General features: G+C 34.4%; 1 non-coding gene across 1 annotated transcript; it reads left to right on the top strand.

Moving 5' to 3' along the window:
• The first annotated feature begins 18,130 nt into the window (after positions 1-18,130).
• LOC144377468 (U2 spliceosomal RNA) lies at positions 18,131-18,320 on the top strand. Its single transcript, XR_013438467.1, has one exon. It is a non-coding gene; the product is annotated as a U2 spliceosomal RNA (small nuclear RNA).
• Positions 18,321-18,934: the final 614 nt, after the last annotated feature.

Raw genomic sequence — 18,934 nt, 5'->3', positions numbered from 1 at the left:
TGTTGGCTGTTCTTCCCTATCTCTGATGGAAATATACTGTTTAAAAGTTTTTGTGTTTGTGTGTATTTCTCTCTCCTAGATAAATAACAGACCAAGATTATAGTTGGAAACAATAACAAAACAAACAAACAACCCCTAGACTTTGAAATCTGACCCACCATGAATTTATTTCTGGTTCTACCATTTGGGGAAGTGAGAACTGGAAGAAGAAACAATGGTATCCTGAAGTCATTTTGAAAATTATAAATAACATTTGTAAAAGATTGATCATACAATCTGACACTTTAGAGGTGTCTGTGGAGTTGTATCCATGATTATAGTATGCAGGGATTTAAGGTGACCACACTTCTTCTATTTGACTTCCAATCATTTCAGTTATTATTTGACTTCCTATGAACTATGTTGCAACATTTTTTATACCAGTAACAGAAGTTCTAGCAAGGGAAATATTAGCATTACCTAGTTTTATAGCCAGGGAGCACTAGAAATATACATAGACTGCAGAGCCATTCAACACTTCCAAATGATTCAGGCATAGATATTATGGGTATGATCCCACCCCTTCCTGCTAGTAAACTTGTTACCAAACAGCTGAGGGTTCTTTTGATCAATTCAGGCAGAAATCACAAATAGGCAAAGTGCAGATACTTTAGTGTTAGCCTCTCTGAGCTTAGAAGACAAGTAGCTTTTAGCTCTTCCTGTTAGTGACCTTCCTCCCTGATGTGGCAAACAGACCCCTCAGCTACTAGCAACTCTCTATAACTCTTCCAGCAACCCCAGCTAGTGGCTCCCAGGAACTCTACCTTGCTCCCCATCCTTCTCTGGCTACTAGTCACCTTTAGTGTTAACAGCCCCATTGCTGACTGCTTTCAGCAACTGTTATCAATTAGTGTTATCAGTTCTTCATTTAATCAGCTCAGCCTGCTCTACTCAAGATAGAAATAAAACAAAAAATTAAGTCATCCAAAAGAGGCTTTATTAGTACTGATGCTGAAGCACAAGGAGAAGCAGGATATGAACTGTTCCAGTAAAGGAAAGGGAAATTCTGTTTATATGGGAAAAGGGCAGGTTTACACACATTCAGTGCTTTCTGGCTAACTGTAGACTTTGTTCATCACTAGAGGTTGGTTTCCTCATGGACCAGAATGGGAACTGGGTTATCTGGCTGCAGAGAGGTGGAGTCTTCTGGGATGGACCTTGGACTGATTGCCATAGCTAAAGCAAAAAGTCTCCCAGAGTAGTTATGAGGTGTATGGAGGTATATGATTTATTTGCAAACAGCCTGAGGCATGCAGGGCAGCCAGGGCTCTCAAAGATAGAAGAAGAAAAAATCCTTCTAGAAAAGTGTTGGGATCTTCTCTTCTGTTTCAAACCAGAGGAGACTGTTTGTTAGTCAGCCTGAATATCAAACAAGGTTGGTACAAGGTTAAAAGAATTATGTAAAAAGGAAAAACATATTAGATCAGAATCATCAAGAGACCAAAGGAAGGCACAAATCCCCCATCTCCTATTGTCTGAGAGGTCATGGAGGGACTAGGGCATTTGGCTGGACCCTCAAATTTGGGTCCATGTTCAAGAAGAAAGATTGTTTATTTCCATGAGTTTTATCTTGTATTATTTGTGTGTGTGTGGATGGGGTGGGGGAGAATGGTGCATAGTCATTTTTTAAAAATAAAAACATCAACCTCATCTGTGGGGAAACACTTAGATAATTTGTCTTCCAGAATTTAGGAATTTGTAGCTAGCTATTGATAGGTATTGTCCAGGAAAAGCAATTGGAGTCCCAGGGAATCTTCTTTAGGGAGAAGAAAGTTACTGTTTCTGTGGGAGCATTTCTTGGATCAGCTCAATCTATTTGGAGAATGGAATCTCTAGTGTCCAGCAACTCATGACACCCAGAGTTAGCTTTTTAGGACTGATATATTCTCTTCCACTTGATTTTGACCAGAGAGTCAAAAATCATATAAAAATGTTTATACTGAGAAGTCTTGCTTTTATAGTACTATTTTCATATTCTTGGAGTTTTACTATATTTGCACATATTTTTAGGCAATGCAAGCAAATATATCTATATGTCTTTACATATATCCTTATTACATTTAAAAATACAGGATACAATATTCTATTAAGGTTTGTAATGACTTTTGATGCTGATTTCACTGGGGCAAAAGTGAGAAGGGAGTAGAATATGAAGTATATTTCTTCTTCACTAGTAGCCAATTCTTAATTTTACTTAATTTTCAGAGCAGTGAGCTTCATTGTTTCTTACACTGGTCTCCTACTCTTTTTCCTTACAGATCTTGGTATAGCTTGCCTTCACTCTTCTATCCAAGTTCTTAACTTCATGCTGGGCACACAGGAAGTTTTTTATAATTATAAATACTTGTGGAATGAATGACAAATAAATAAATGAAGTATCTCAGGCCCTGAGCCATAAGGTTTTTGCATGGCACATCACAGCGTTTCTGTCAAAATGTCACTCCGTGTTGTAAATTAATACGTGTCTCAAGAATTTCAGTACCTCTTAGGGGATAGCATTTAGTTTGTCAGTAAAGTGTGGCAAAATGTGTTTTGCTCTTGCAATGAGACAGTTTCAGGTGCTCATGATTGTGCTGTGCACTCAGCCAGTTTTCAAATATATTAAAAAATGATTCATGATGAGTTAGGCAAAGAACATTATGCAAATGATATACCTCAAATGTAGTTTAATTCCAAAGACTCAATCCTTCTCACCTTTTAAATATTAATCATTTGGTTGAAATGTCTGATTGTAGGTCAAAAAAACTGGAATAAAAGTATAGATTTTCCACTATCCAATTGTATCCTAATGCATTTCTGTCTCACTGGAATTTTAAATAAGTAATTGAGAATGGATACTGGATTGTTTTATAGCATAGAATTTGAAGTCTTATGAAGATAGTTAATAAAAAAAAATTCCATCAAAGAGAGACTGAAAGGAAATTTAATCACTTGTTCAAAATTATAATTGGCCATTTTAGGGTTTGCAATACTGAACTTAAATGACTGTAACAGTGCATTTAAATTTTCATACCCAATTCTGTTGGAGGATTAAGCTTCAGAATTTTGCAACATCCTGCAGGAATAAGTAACTCCTCTGTAGTGAAAGCATAATGGGATTTTACATTAAGTTTTCCCACATTCTTTCCAAGAAATAGTTCCTACTGATAGGGGTAAGAATATATCTAAGTAGATTTCTTAAAAATTTATTTTCACATTTAATATTATTTTAAAATCTTATTTATAAATTTTAAATATATTTTGTTTTATTGCATTACTATGAATCAATCTCTACATCCTCAATTGCTATCATATTTAATGCTATGAGTATTAAATAGAAGCTCATATCAAGATTTAAGATATTTAAAAAATATTCATAGTACACATACACACACACTCACATACTCAGATCCAAAAACTTCCAAATCTACGAAGAACTCGGCACTGAAATTTAACATTAGTATCATTACCTTATTTTTTTAAAGAAATAAGTAAATAAAAATGAAGTCACTGTGATATTTTCAAAGGAAAAAGAGACATGTCTCTGAAATATGAAGTTTAGATCCCTAATATTGAGACTGTTATAAAAAATACTGTTATGAAATACAGTATTATGCATCACAATGCAAATTTGAACAACCCCCATGAGATTTGTGGACTTGTTCACATGTTGGAAATGTAAGGAAATTTAAAAGCTTTTTTACTTTCCTATAATTCTCAGGAATTTAAGGAAAATTATTAAAAAGGATAGAAACTTATCAAAGCAGTATAACTTCCTCAAATTCTTCAATGTAATATTACTTGATTCAATGTATTTCTAATTGTAAACAAAACTTTACTACTTAAAGGAGTGAAATTCACTTAATTTCTACTGAATAGATTTGCAGTTAGTTTGAAGTTTGCTTATTTTAACATATATGAGTATTGAGGTATATCTACAACTCATTATATTTTTCAGTTCAAACTGGCATTCAAACCAACATAAATATGAACAACTTAAATAACAAACACAAGGAAATATTGCACAGTTAATTAAATGAAATTACATTGGTTTGAAGATATAATTTGGTGGATAATTGCAGTGAGGGTCAGAATTTCTGACTTGGATATTGATCTCCAGCAAACTATCCCTTTACATTTTTCTTTTCTTTCTCCCTCCCTTCCTTCCTTCCTTCCTTCCTTCCTTCCTTCCTTCCTTCCTTCCTTCCTTCCTTCCTTCCTTCCTTCCTTTCTTTCTCTTTTCTTTTCTTTTCTTTTTTTTTTTGGTACCAGGAATTGAACTCAGGGGTACTTGACCACTGAGCCACATCCCCAGCACTATTTTGTATTTTATTTAGAGACAGGGTCTCACTGAGTTGCTTACAGTTGCTGAGGCTGGCTTTGAACTTGTGATTTTCCTGTCTCAGCCTCCCAAGCTGTGTGCCATGGCGCCCGGCACCCCTTTACATTTTTGAGAGACTTTCTTTGTCAGTGTGTGATGTTACCATTCACAAAGTTATAAACATTTGAAACCATGAAGTTCGCAGGTTGAAAATCGGTACTCAGCTTATTAGGCAGCATACTTTGGTACAGGGTTTTACCTACCATGAACAGGGACAGATTTTCTTCATACAGATTTGAAGTTCTCTCTCCCACTCTAGAGAAAAGACTATACTGAGGTGAACTTCAAATAGTAATGAGTTAAGTCAAATAAGGACAAACTTTTGCAAATGGGATTTTCCAGGGAATTGCTTGACAGATAAAATAATGACAATTTTCTAGGAGCTCTGAACTCACTCTGCCCTCTTCAGTGGGTACTAGGCAGCTGGCTTTTATTGTGACTATAAGGCTACTAATTTTCAAGGCTACTATAGGCAAAGGAGATTTGAATGGGATTGGGTATATTAAATTGCTACAGTGTTCACTATTTTTACTAAGTTGCAGCCATTCATCTTGAATAATCACTTTCCAGTATTACAAACTTTTAATTTTCAGAGTTCTTAAAAAATTGATTTTGATTATGATTTTTTTTTTGCCATTTTGTCATGGGGACAACCATGGTCCTGAGTCTGAGAAGTCTTAAGTGAAAATGGGCTAGTCAAGCTATCATTAAAAACAGGGACATGTGGCACAGGTTTATTTCAAACAAATTCAAATGCAGCAATAACTTGGGTGACATATCAAATTTCCCCTTCATTATGTGAAATAAAAATTGCTGAAGGTACTACTACTTTAACCCTTCTTGATATTTGCATGACGCAAAAGACTTCAATGAGTAGATTGTTTCATATTTTATTATAAAGTTTTCTACATTCTTTCTATCAGATCTATTGTTTACTGATTATTTTTTATTTGAATTGCAATTGTAGGTAATTATATAGGTAATTTTCTTGGTTATGTTTTGGGAAGTTGGTTAGAAGTTTGTCATAGTAGTATATGAAATGCATTTACTCTGTGAACACAATGCAAATACATTCCAAGAGAGTGTTTTCTGTCAGAGAAGTTAATTTTCATAAGCAGTCTACTAATATTAAGCAGGAGATGCCCATGTGTGATTCTATTTTGATGTGTTCCTATTTGATTCCATGAAATATCCTGATAAAGTCTTTGTAAAAGGGGACTCATAGAAAATGTCACAAAAATTCTTTAAAAAGATATATATTTATATTTTCCCTCTCAAATTCCAAGCAAATATTTCTCCTGACCTGAGCTATGTAGACATATAGTGTTGATCCTCCCCCTTTCTTAACTATGCAATATCATATCTGTGTCAGTAAATAGTTTGTAATATGAGCCTAGGCATAAGATGTGTCCAGACAACAATGCTGACCAGGCTCCTCACTCAATGGGAACTTGTTTTAGACTAAAGGTTGCTGTGAAGGGTAAAGGAAAGAAGAGAAACAGAATGTCCCTCTGATTTTCTGATTTGATTTCCCACCTCATTATGCACAGCTTTCTTAACCAAGAGAGTTCATCAGATCAGATTATACCATGGCGCTAAATATGATATTATAATATAAAATAGGTGCTAATATTTGTATAATAGGTGTCTATTCCTAGATAGGAGATTCCCATTATTATACAGAAGTCAAACAAAAAATTTGAGGGTTCCTTGTTCATTTTAAGCACATACTCTCTTTTTCTTTTTGGTACTGGGGATAAAACTCTGGGGCTTGATAATACAAGCCCATGCTCTATCATTAAGATGTCCAGCCTTAACCCTAAACATGTTCTAGAGTGCTACAAAAATACAATAAAATACCACAGAAATTCATTTCAATATCTCTCCTCCCCAATCCTAAGGAGTATTTTAAAAACAATTAATACAGTTTCTTTTGGACTGCTTTATTGACTAAATTTCATATGATCCCAGAAGTCTTAGATTGATTTATGAGCTATAATCTTACATTCATCATCATACTAACTTTTGAGGCTTGTTAATTGTCATTTGTGCCTGGTGTCTGTCACAGATCATTGTTCTGTTTTTTTTTTAATTGAATGAATGTGAGAATTCATCTCTTCTAAAATGTTTACATGAGTTTTAAGAGAAAAATAGAACAAACCATCTTTATGTCTGTCTCATGTTTTTCCTTAGACTGTTTAAAATTATAGATTTGCTTTTTGATTCAATATATTTTTGAAGTATAAGCTCATATACCATCACTATATTTTAAGCTGTTATAAAAAATTTATTTAATGATGACAACAGAATCATCTAAATTTTCCCCTAAGTCTTCTCAAAAGGTAGGCATAATCATCATTTTCTGAAGTGTTCGTGAAAGGTAGAAATATAAAATCATTTTCAGGAGTCTTACTTCGTAGAGAAAAAATAAAGCTCAGTTCATATATTTAACAAAGAAAAAATAGTAAAAATGGAGTAAGAGATCCTTTCAGTGTGTGTATGTCTGTCTGTATGTATGTGTGTTGTGTGTTTGGAAGCAAATAGATGTTACCATCCCTATGATTATCACTTGTCTATCTGCTCCACAAAAATAGCACATGTGCAATATGTTTGTTCTTAAGACAGATATTTTCAGAGAACAGATCAAATGAAACAGATAAAAATCATTTTGAAATTTTTATCTGATCCTGATCCATTTAATCTTGAGCTCAGCTACCCAGCAGCACTTTCCCCTTAAACCTGATTATCAGTAGAAAAACACTTCTTGTCAACTACAAAGAAAATCTTTCTAAATCCAGACTGCTGTAAGGTCTGTTGTTTTCAGAAAGTCATAGAACTAGTGTGATGTATTTGTTTGATTTAGAATAGAGTTGTGATTTTTGTTGCTGTGTTTGCTCATATTGTGTTTATTTTCTGAAAAACAGAAGTTCTTACATCACTCTATGAAACTCATAATGGTTTTAAATAAACTCCATGGAGACTTTTATTTCAAAAAACTTAACTTTGGGGAAGTAAAAACACTCTGTTCTTCATGCAGAAGCATTTCATTTCATAATAATGTTTTTTAGCTTCACTGAAAAATTTGTGTGGATCCATATACCTTCTCTGGCTTCATCTGTTATAAACCATGCTGCAAACATCTGCCTTAGAATAGGATGGAACAACTAGAAGTTAGCCCTGCCCTTTACCATTTAGCTTGAAAGGTTATCCTGGCATGTGAATCTATCAGAACCAAAGCAAATATATTGACCAAAGTGGGGACTGAGCCATTAATCAGTTTCCCATCTCTGGTAAATAATCCACATCACAAAATATTTTATTAAATAGTATATTTGAAAATTATTTTGATATTTTAATTGCTATAGATTAGATCTAAAATGTTCCCCAAAGTCCCATGGGTTAAACCCTTGGTTCCTAGCCCATGGCACTACTAGGTAGTCCTAGAACTTTTAGTAGGTGGGGCCTAATGGAAGAAAGCTAGATCATTGTGGTATGCCCTAGGAGGGTATATTAGGACACCCTCCACTCCTTCTCTTTTCTCTTTGACTCTGGGTTGAGTACCTTGCTCCACCACAAGCTTCATGATGTGCTTCCTTGCCACAGGCCCAAAGGCAAGGGAACCAAGTGATCATGAATTGAAACCTGTGAGACAATAAGCAAAGTAAATCTTTTCTGTATATAAGCTGATTATCTCAGGATTCTGTTACAGTTACGGAAAGCTGACTAACACATTAACCAAAGTTTTCCTTGAGTCAAGCTGGTATCCTGTCTATTTACATCCTGGGCCTCTTGGGTTTCAGTTCAGTATTTGTAACAAAAGGCAAAATCTGCTTCTAGATTTCCTTGCCTCTCTCCTCCGTGAGTATGAGCATTTTTTTTTTTATCAATCAAGTTCACAAGGGGTTTAAATGAAAAATAGTGTTGCCATGTAATACCTATGTGATCTGCATAATAGTGCAAGATGAATAGAGTTTCTTCCTCTTCAGCAATGGGAGAACTGTGTATTTTTGTGTGGTTGATTTTTTAGCATTGTGCTTGATTGATGTTCTTGAGATGACACTTTCAGTGCCTTTCTGAAAACAAGGGCACATATCTGAGAGAAGCACATCAGTCCCAAGGCTCCTACAAATGTGATGCTTTCTGTTTTGAGATAGAAAAAAGTGTTTGTCCTGGACCCATTATTTTTTTTTCTGTTTCTACAGTGGCTAATTTGCACATTTTCTAGAATATCATCTCACTTGACAGTTTTCATTAAATGAAGGAGTTAGTTTGTCAGTGTGCTTACAGGGAACTATATTTATCAGAGGTTTCTTTTTGATACATCATGAAGTCCTGGGAAGCCTGTGGAGAATTCAGTCCCTAGTGTTTTTTTGCCTTTTTGGTTTGAATAGGTCCTAAAGTGCCCAGGTTTATTCTACTATATTTGATGACTAAAAAGTCGATTGGAATATTAAAGGAAAAAATTGCTTTGTAATCATTAGAAGAATTTTTTTAAAGACAATTATTATACTTTTCTATTTAATCTCTACACATTTGTTTGTCTTGGCCACATTCAGCTTTTTGCTTTTTGGTTTCAGACAATATTTCACAATATTGACACCAGATCTTTGCTTGCCAGTTTTACTGATGATTACTGTTTACTATTTGCTACACTTTCCACTAATTAGCCATGGGAAAGTTGCAGCCAAGTTCATCAGTGTTTGAAGGGATCTTATGGCTTTACTTGTTGTCTCTCTCTGTGTTATTACAGCAAGATACAGCTTTTGACAAATTTCCTCCTCTAAAATTTTTATAAATGCATTGAACAAAAGGCCATTTGTGCTTAGGTATTAAAATATGTCAAATAAGATGTTTAGAAAATCTCCTTTAAAATCATAGGTTCTTTTCCATATAGGATTCAATTACTACTTTTTATCTCAGACTTCTTCTTTCACATTTATCAGTCATGCAGTAGATATATTAAGTGTTAATTTCTGTGATTAACAACTCTAATGTGGCATTAAATCATGAATAAGACATGTTCAAGATCCTTGAGGTGTTTATTGTGTTATATAATATAAAACTGTCATGAATATAAACTTGATTTTCATAAACTCCTTGAATTAACTGCTGCATCAAGAGATAAATCTCCAAGAATAAGCTGCTAACAATGGTGATATAATATTGTAAGAAATGTAAGGGTGTCAGGATCAGAGGATAAGGTTTCTGCCTTTGGCTCTGTCCCTGCAGCCAATGACGACTTCAGGTAGTCATTTTGAATGAGAAGATCTGCATTTTCACAGTGGAAAGAGCATGATAAAGTATTGGAAAGGTTAAAGATATTGTAGCAGTTGGTCAAAACAACATTATTCATATACTTTTTCTTTAATAATATTGGCATACATCATAGTTGAATGCTATCACTTTCAGATGCTTCTGAGGAGAACTATCCTTTACAGAAGCCTAGCCTCTCAGGGGAAAAAAGTTTTAAGCTATTTTGGCCTTTCTTTGTTGTTCCAGTGATTTCAGGACTATATCCTGACAATACTGATTTATGAGTTCCTTTTCACTTTCGTTAATATGCATGAAGAGTAAATAGGGTAATAGAAAAATAAAACCACTAGGAAAGAAGAAAAATGGAGCTTTGTAAGGTGTAGGAACTCTACATAATTTATTTCTGTGATATGTGCTAAACAGTGCCTAGCATATATATATATATATAGTCAGTTCACAGTAAAGTTTTGTTAAACAAAACAAAAAAAGACAAAATGACCACTATTTCTACTTTAATAACTGTAATGGCTAAAAAAAAAAAAATGTTTTCTTTATTTGGACCAACGTAAAATCTACAGGACTCAGAGCTGATAATTAAATTTCAGACTAAACATTTGTTCTGCTATTTTTAAATAGTATAGGAGGAAAATAGTATTCAGAGAAATGTTATGTAAGTGGAACAGAATGACATTGGGCTCATTTTACTGCAGATACACTTGCCATAGCATGCATTGTTGAGAAAGGCAGTTATTGAGTCAGTTTTGTGGTTAGGAGAAAGCATATTACCTTTGTAAATAAAGTACAAAATACAGTAACAATGACAATCATAATAATTAAAACAATAAATTAAAATTAATTATAATAATTAAAACAATTATAATAACAGTTAATATTTTATAGCTATGTGTTAGGCATTGTTAGATATACTTTATGTGTATAATTTTATTTATTTTGATGAGTACTGTAATACACTGGGTACTATTATTATTTTCCATTAAAGGTGAGGAAACAAAGTCACATGGAAGTTGGTAATTTGACCACAGGTATGCAGTTTTTATAAAGAACCAGAATTTGAGCCCTGACCAGGCTGATTCTAGGACCTATAATGGTAACAATCACCATGCTGCAAAGTATGAAAGCATAATGTTCTTGTATTATAAGTTTACATCTAATTCTAAAAAGACAATAAAAAATATTCTCATTGCACCAAATTAATTACAGCTACTCAATATAAGATAAGCCTCATCACTATCATATCTTCCTACCTGCTCTTACCTGACGTATATAATATTCATATTTTTACCTTTCTAAGAGAAACTTTATCACAATCATAAAATTCTACCTCTAGAAACTCACAACACTGATGTTTAAGTAAGATGCTTAGGTGAACTGACTATGAATTTTATAAGTCTCCCATTACCCTGAAAGCATTCATGATAGCTTACATCAAAATGGCCATATACAAAAAGCTTCAGAACTATGTTAGGCTCACCAGTAATTAGATATTATTTTAGGTAAGTTTCTAGTTGTTTTAAGGCTGTTTCATGATTTTGAAAAATCATGATTTAATTGTCATCTTCCCAGCATTATTGGTAGAAAAAATTAATTTAAAAAATAAAGTGCATAGCTGAGTGACTACTACATTAGAAGTGTATAGTAATTGTTAATCATAATAATATCATTAATTTATCAGAAGATATACATTTTTTTTATAAAATGATGTTCTAAAGTGTCAAGGTCTTTTGGATCAGAATTGTCCCTCAGAAGTATATGTGTTAAAGGCCTGGTCCCTAGCACAGGGCTTTTGGAAAGTAGTGGAACCTTTAAGGGTTGTGGATTCCTGGGAGGTTGGCAGATAATTAGTTTATGCCCTTGAAGGGAATTTTGGGACCATAGTCTCTTTTTCTTACTTTTTTTCTTCCTTGCTATGAATTGGACAGGTTTTTTTTTTTTTTCCACAATGCACCCTTTGTCATTGCCATCTGGCATCCCACCAGAGACCTAAAAACAAAGAGTGTGTGTATTCATGGACTGGAAACTCTAAAACTATGAGGCAAAATGTTCTTCTTCTTTATAAGTTGGTTGTACTGGTAGGAAGCTGATTGATGTAGGTTCTATCTAACAGTCTGATTTATTAAACAAAGCATCTTGTAAAGGAAAAGAGGGATATATTTAGAATGAGTATATCCAGACACTAGTAATGGCTTTTGAGTGACCTGGGGATGTTCTCACATTGATTTCCACAACTGCAGAAGTATCCTGGCTTTAGTTGTCTCCAAGACCATTTTTTTCTCCATCTTCCTTACTTCTATTGTCTTTTGGCTGAAATTGCCTGTTGGTGAAAATTTTGTTGTGCTTTATTCCTTAGGACATTGCTTGGAAGAATCCCCTTGTCCTCAACCTGCCTGATCTTCTGGCTGACTTCCTCTCTTTGTTCAAATTTTCATCTAAAGCCTACCTTTTGTGGGGCAAGAAAGTAGAGTGTTGCTACTCACCCTGTATAAACCTGCCTCAGCTGCCAATCTTATTTACATCTGTATAATTAGTACCTGAAATGTTTTTATGTATCACTCTGTTTACTTGATCTTGTTTTCCTTTGATAGGATGCCATCTGTACAAAAGCACAGTCCTTATCTCCCTTTCTTAAATGTATTATACCTAGATGCAAAGTAGGTTCCCAATAAATATATATTGAAAGAATATGTGTCTCAATTAACTATGAGATAAATAAGACAACAGATGTGAAAATTTCTCCTAAACTGTAAAACACATTACAAATTGCTGTCACATGAATCTTAGAATTTTCATGTTACTCACCCGGAGTGACATAGCTATCATACAGGAGAATTAGAATTTGAACCCACAAAGTCTGTCTGACTTAAAGGCCTATACTTGTAAAGAGGTTGCAACAGTTCACGGACTGCTACAGAAAATGAAAAGATAATGATACCTACTCTCTTCATATAAAATCATTCTTTCCTTTATAGGTTCAAAAAGATCTCAGCCTGTCAAAACTTCTAGTGGAGCGGATGGAACTCAAAATAAATGTGGTGATTTTTGCAATTTGCTTTAAGGACTTGGTATAGAATATTTAATTTTGTTTTAGTGACTGTCTCCTTTGATAACAAAAAACCTATTCAAATCATCACTATTTACCTTTCTATGTCAGGGACTTGATAGTGAAAAGTATACAATGGATTAGAGCTACATGAATCCCCATAACTTGGCAACCAACTCTTCTACGACCTCCAGAGATAAATGTGACTCCAAGGAGGCTGATTTCCATATTAGGGCATATTTGCCTGGAGTGAACTCTCCTAGGATTTCATTCGCAGCTGCTAGGAAAAAAAAATGATTTTGAAGAATCCATATGTGCATTTTATAATTGTTTCAGACCCTACTTGACAAAATTCATTTCTTTTTGTTTTCACTTTGAATATTGTTTATACAACTGGCTTATATGTGTAACAGTCCTTAGAGTCTTTTTTGTGATATAATCAGAATGTAAAGTGAGCTTGAGTTTTTCCTTATTCTCTGTCAATAACATTTATAATAATTTAGTTGTCTGTGTAGTTCCTACATATTGTTCAATACATTTTTCTTTTAAACCTAGAGCAAAATTTTATTCTTATTTCATTATCAGTTACTTTATGAAGTTTGTCAGGGTCATAAAGCCATATGCTACTATTATGCCACATAGAAAATAATGACAATCTATTGGAGAAATTAAACCCTAAGGAACTTAAAAGTTTATTTTTGATCAAATATGTTGTATAATGAAATAATCAGAATTTCATAGTAAGAAAATCCCAGCTGGGTGTGGTGGATCATGCATGTAATCCCATCAGCTTGGGAGGCTGAGGCAGGAGAATTACAAGTTCAAAGCCAGTCTCAGCAAAAAGTGAGGTGTTAGGCAACACAGTGAGACCCTGTCCCTAAAATACAAAATAGGGCTAGGTATGTGGCTCAGTGGTCTAATACCCTTGAGTTTCAACTCTGTTACCCACCCACCCCTCCAAAAAAGTAAGAAAATCCCAATAAATATATCTGAAAATAAAATCTTCAAATCTAATGCAACACAGCTTCTCATATTTTAGAGCAACACTTATAAAGTAGAAAAAAAAGAATGCTTGGAATTCAAGAGTAGGTTGCACATCAATAATAAAACAGGTGATTAACCTAAGGGAGAAGAGGCCATAAAATTACTTACTACTATTCTCACAAAGTGGAAGAAACATCCTATTAAAGAGGATTTCAAGTTCTTGCCATGTGGTTGGAAAGTGTGACCCATGAGAATACAGATTTCTTATAGTAGGGTCCCTGACCTAGTTAAGAGAAAGGGTATTGTATTAGGAAATGGTAATATTCCCATCACTGAAAATACTTAAGTGTGAAGGAGATGTCGGCTTAGTGGAGACGGGATAGGTAGGAATGAAATTTTTGAATTGGCAAAATGTACTTTAGATTCAAATTCTTACATTCTGTGGAACAATTATTAGTAGAGCACACCTTCATGTAACATAAGAACTGAGATGAAGACCTAGTTCTCTGGGAAAACTGTGAGTGCCTAAGCAATGTTTTACCATCTTCTATTTCTCCTTTAGATCTAGCCAGATACTCAAGGGGAGCTACTTTCCTGTATATGCTGTATAATGTATATTTTATATTATACGATATCAAATTCCAAATAGTAAATTTAACATTACCAGAAAGTAATGAGTAGTATTGAGTAGTACTTCTCTTGAAAATTTTAAGTACTGAGGAGTATTCTTTAAAAAATTTAAGGCTTTCCTTAGTTACCTGGGACCAGCTTGAGAGAGCATTTTCCAATATGAAAACTCATGCCAAGTAGAATGAGACCCACACAGCCCCAAACTCATGCCAAGGGCTGTGTGGGCCCCATTCTACTTATGTTGTTTTTTGAACTCTGTCTCTATGCAAAAGGTCAAATAGATGCCCCAGAACTTAACACAAGGTAGTTTCTTAAAGTTTCTGTGTTTGAACTCAAGCCGGGCAATTGCTTGCCACCATTTACCAGCATGTTATTCCTTTGGACAGATTGAATGAAAATTGGTTTTTGAATGGTGTGACTTGTTGATTCTCATACACATTAGACTCAGGCTCAATTTAAGCTCTGGTTTATTGATGGTCCACTGAGAAACCCTGGGCTTAAGCCATATGTGTTTTTATGTGTACATTCTCATTCATTCATACACCAATGTTGGTTAAGCCTCCAGGAAAAAGCAATCCAGGGCAACAGGCAACCTTTACCCTGTGTACTTGTGTCACTGATGATTTCCTGATGGCCACATCACCCTCTGCATGGTCTCTGTGCCATGCCCTCTGCAGCAACAGAGCTGATCTTTTCCACAGACGTTGAAGACTTTTCCTCCTCATATCTAATAAGATTTTCTCATTGATATCCTCTTTTGTACCCAGTTGGTGCCATGATGTTATCCTGTCACAGGTCAGCCTTAAGCCATGCTGGATAAAGAATGGATGTTCATTGAGTAAATAAAAACATTTATTACTCAACTTGTGAATTCTTTGTCTATCCTTTCCATTGTTAGTTGTGTATGGAAAGCAAGGGTATGGTCAAAATTGAAATAAATTACATTCAAAGGAAGCCATGTTTAAGACCTAGGAGAGTTCAAGAGAATATATTATTGGATTATGTGTTAGTCTTCATTATATACCATATTAATTCCAAATAATAAGTCTAACATTACCAGAAATTGAACTGTTATTTACATTTTTCTGTTTAATCTGGATGAAACTTGCATTCATGGTCATTGTCAATAATGCATAGTAATAACTCTGGAGAAGGCCAAAGGAGTATTATCCATAGTTAGTACAATGGATAATAAAACCATTATGGGACATGATATAATTAAGTGCACAGTATTAGAGAATCATAATTAATTTCATATTATTGCAATATAATCAGGTTGTATTAAACCATTGCATCATAGATGATAGCATTGCTGACTTTTTCTCAAAGTATAAAGATGTGACATTAGTAAGAGATAGCAAATTTTGCAATATAGAATATAAGCGGAGAATTTATGAACTTCAAGAGGATGAGAAGGTGTTTGGAAGTTCATGTTCACTGACAGATGATCAATAAAAATGTACATTCTTTCCTACCCATTATTCTATATAATCATCAATTAACAGAGGTTTTACTAATAAATTTTAATGCAAGTGTTTATATAGACAGGAGGATCAGAGGAAAAAAGGAAATTGCTTTGGGTTCTGTATATCCTAAGGGTGGCGCTGAGTATCTATTTAAGAAATCAGTCTGTGTACCATAAAAAGTCCTTTCTAACTCTTAACAGACGATGACTGTATATTTTTTTATCTTTTCATAAGTATGTTTGGCATTATTTTATCAAACTTAATAAGAAAAAGCAAATGGAAGTAGAGTAAGTTTGATGTACAAATAAGATAAAATACTGTGGGATTGGCAAGACAAAAAAAAAACTGTATCAGATGTGAATACTATAAAGAATAACAATTGAATCTTGACTGAGTCCAGTAATTAATTTGAATACCTCACTAGCATGCAAATTATGCAAATTACTCATATATAAATGCAATATCAAGGATAAGTAAGGTCTCCAGTGAATGGAGTTTTTAGTTCCACGTGAGGACATAGCTAAACCTTGGGGATTTACCAGGAGTGCAAAATTCATCATGCTAGTGGAGCAGCCCTGAGAGATCTGTTTGTTATTCTACTTTAAGTGAGACTCTGAGGAGAACAGAATGTCTCTGCTGAAAAACCTTTTTTCACTCCATAACCAGAGCCACACACTTGGACAATGGGATTCTTGCTCCATAAGTCAATATACTTGAGAGTTCCTCAGCCAGGCCTGGCCATGGCCTACCATGCACATGGTGACTCTCCCATTTACCAAAGCATTTTTCTTTCCAATATGGGTTCAATATAAGAGTTATTTAAATCGAAAAATATTAAGAATTCAAATTTCCCAGGAGTTTAAGCATTCCTCAAAAAAAAAAAAAATGAAATAAGTCAACCCCACATCTTCAATCAGGGAATAATGGGCTTGATTATTATTTAAAAATAAGGATCTCTGAAACCAGAATTTTTTTCCCTTGAAGTGTAAACAACAAAGCATGAAGCATTATATTACTCAGGGGCAAAAATAGAAAAGATACAGCCAAAGGTGCTGTCACTGATTCCCAGGAAGGGGGTGGGACGTGTCAGAGATTTGTAGAAGAAAAGTTGAATAGTAGCCCCAATTTATCAAGTTTCTTAGAAAATTGGGGAGGTAGGGTGCCAGGGATTCAGAAATTGTATGGCATATTGGATATATATGTGTCTTAGCATCAGACAATTTTGACGTTAAACCTCATTTACTATTTATTAGCTGTGTCCTCGTAACAGAGGATCTGCCTATCATTTTGCAGCTTGTGCACTGCCCAATTCTCTTAGTGAGTGAAGATACAGCCAGTGATCTTTTTAAGAGACACTCAGGTTGATTCTTTCTGAAAGTAGGGAAGCCTTTTTTTCCTCATTCCTGCAAAGATACTATGCACTATTTGATCTAATCATTTGTGTTAACCTCTCTGAGTCTCAATTTCTTCGTCATAATATTCACTCTGCAGGAGTGTGAAGATTATAAATAACTTATGTAAAGAGTGTCCAACAGTACAAGCACTGATTAGAGGCTTTTAGTTTAATAAGAATCTTAGTGTTCAGCAGTGTGTGTGTGTGTGTGTGTGTGTGTGTGTGTGTGCGTGCGTGTGTGCGTGCGCACGCGCGCGCGCGAGTGCGCAGGAATGGGTGATTATACAATCGTGTCATATCTTCTAGGAGATTACAAAATATTTATGGATGGTCAGATTTACACAGTAATCCTACTGGGTGGAAAAAAATACAGAGTGTCCAAGGAGATTGAGTAAAACTACCTGTCAGAGGCTGGGGCATTCTACTACACATTAAATATAACTTCTTACAGAAAGTTTTGAAAATTCTGTTTTGGAAAATGCACATTCATTATGATTAATAATATAAAAATTAATCCAGGAAAAGAAGCCTGGAGTGAAGTGCAGTAGCATGTTAACAGCATAGAAGAAACACAGTGGAGGAAATTTGGGGAGTTAAAGAACTTGGTTTAGACCTTTGGTCTGCTCTGCCAGCTTCATGTTTTTTAACAAATTACTCTCTGAGCTCCCACTTTCTCAGTAAAAGTGTCTTATATAATAGAACCCATTGCATGCTTTTCCTGTAAGAATTAAATGACATTATGAATTTTATAACTATAAATATCTATACATGCATTCCATGTGCCCTGGATGTTTTTAAACAGTTTATTGCCAATATACTGAGGTTAGGCTAGTTTTTCTATAGCTGAAGATTTGAACAAAGAACTATTCAGGCTAGGAAATGCCTGTAAGAGAAACTGATAAAACATCATTTGGGTGCTAATTTGTTGATTGTAAAAGTGCATGGTGATTGCTTCTTGGTCTTTCCACTAAGATCGAGGGTAGTATCTGTTCTTATCAGTTTAATATCTGATACATCCTCTATGTGAGAACAACATATTTGTGGATTTTTGGAGCAGGGAGATGGAATAGGAGCTTGCTACATTCACTCCACTCATCGACCTGGTATTGCAGTACTTCCAGGAATGGTGTACCCCCATCCTGTTTTCCGGTTGTTGAAAGCAGTTTCATGGGCTAGGACTGGGGCTCAGTAGCAGAGTGCTTGTCTAGCACATGTGATGCATTGGGTTTGATTCTCAGCACCATATAAAAATGAATATATAAAATAAAGTTACATCTACATGATGAAAAGATGAAAGGTAATTCCTGTTCTAGTTTCCATTTCAATCTTTTCTCCTTGTGTGAAGGAAATTTTAGCTTGAGATCCCTCTGGCTATATTTTCAACATTTTAATTATATAAGCATTCCTTCAAACATCTTAGGAAGAAATGTTTTTGTAAAATTTTTCTGCAAATAATTATGTAGAAACATTATGAAAGTGTAATATTTAAAATTTCTAACCTACTTTTTTGGGAAAAAAGTTATCTTCTTTGCATGTGATTAGGAAAGAGCTTTAGCATATATTTGTATGCAAAGGATTTTGTCTTTTATTATATTTTGATGAGAAGTTTTTGGAACAATTAATAATGCATTAATTCATAGTTTTCCATTGCTTTTTAAAAAAAATTTCAAATGTCTCACCAACCACTTTGTAATTTCACCCTCAGCCATCTGTCAAGCTAGGTACTTTCAGCACTTTTTTTTATATGTGTC

The sequence above is a fragment of the Ictidomys tridecemlineatus genome, chromosome 4 (assembly GCF_052094955.1).
Source record: "Ictidomys tridecemlineatus isolate mIctTri1 chromosome 4, mIctTri1.hap1, whole genome shotgun sequence".
Lineage (NCBI taxonomy): Eukaryota > Metazoa > Chordata > Mammalia > Rodentia > Sciuridae > Ictidomys > Ictidomys tridecemlineatus.
The sequence above is the reverse complement of the archived record's forward strand: the minus strand, read 5'-3'. Positions and strand labels throughout refer to the sequence as shown.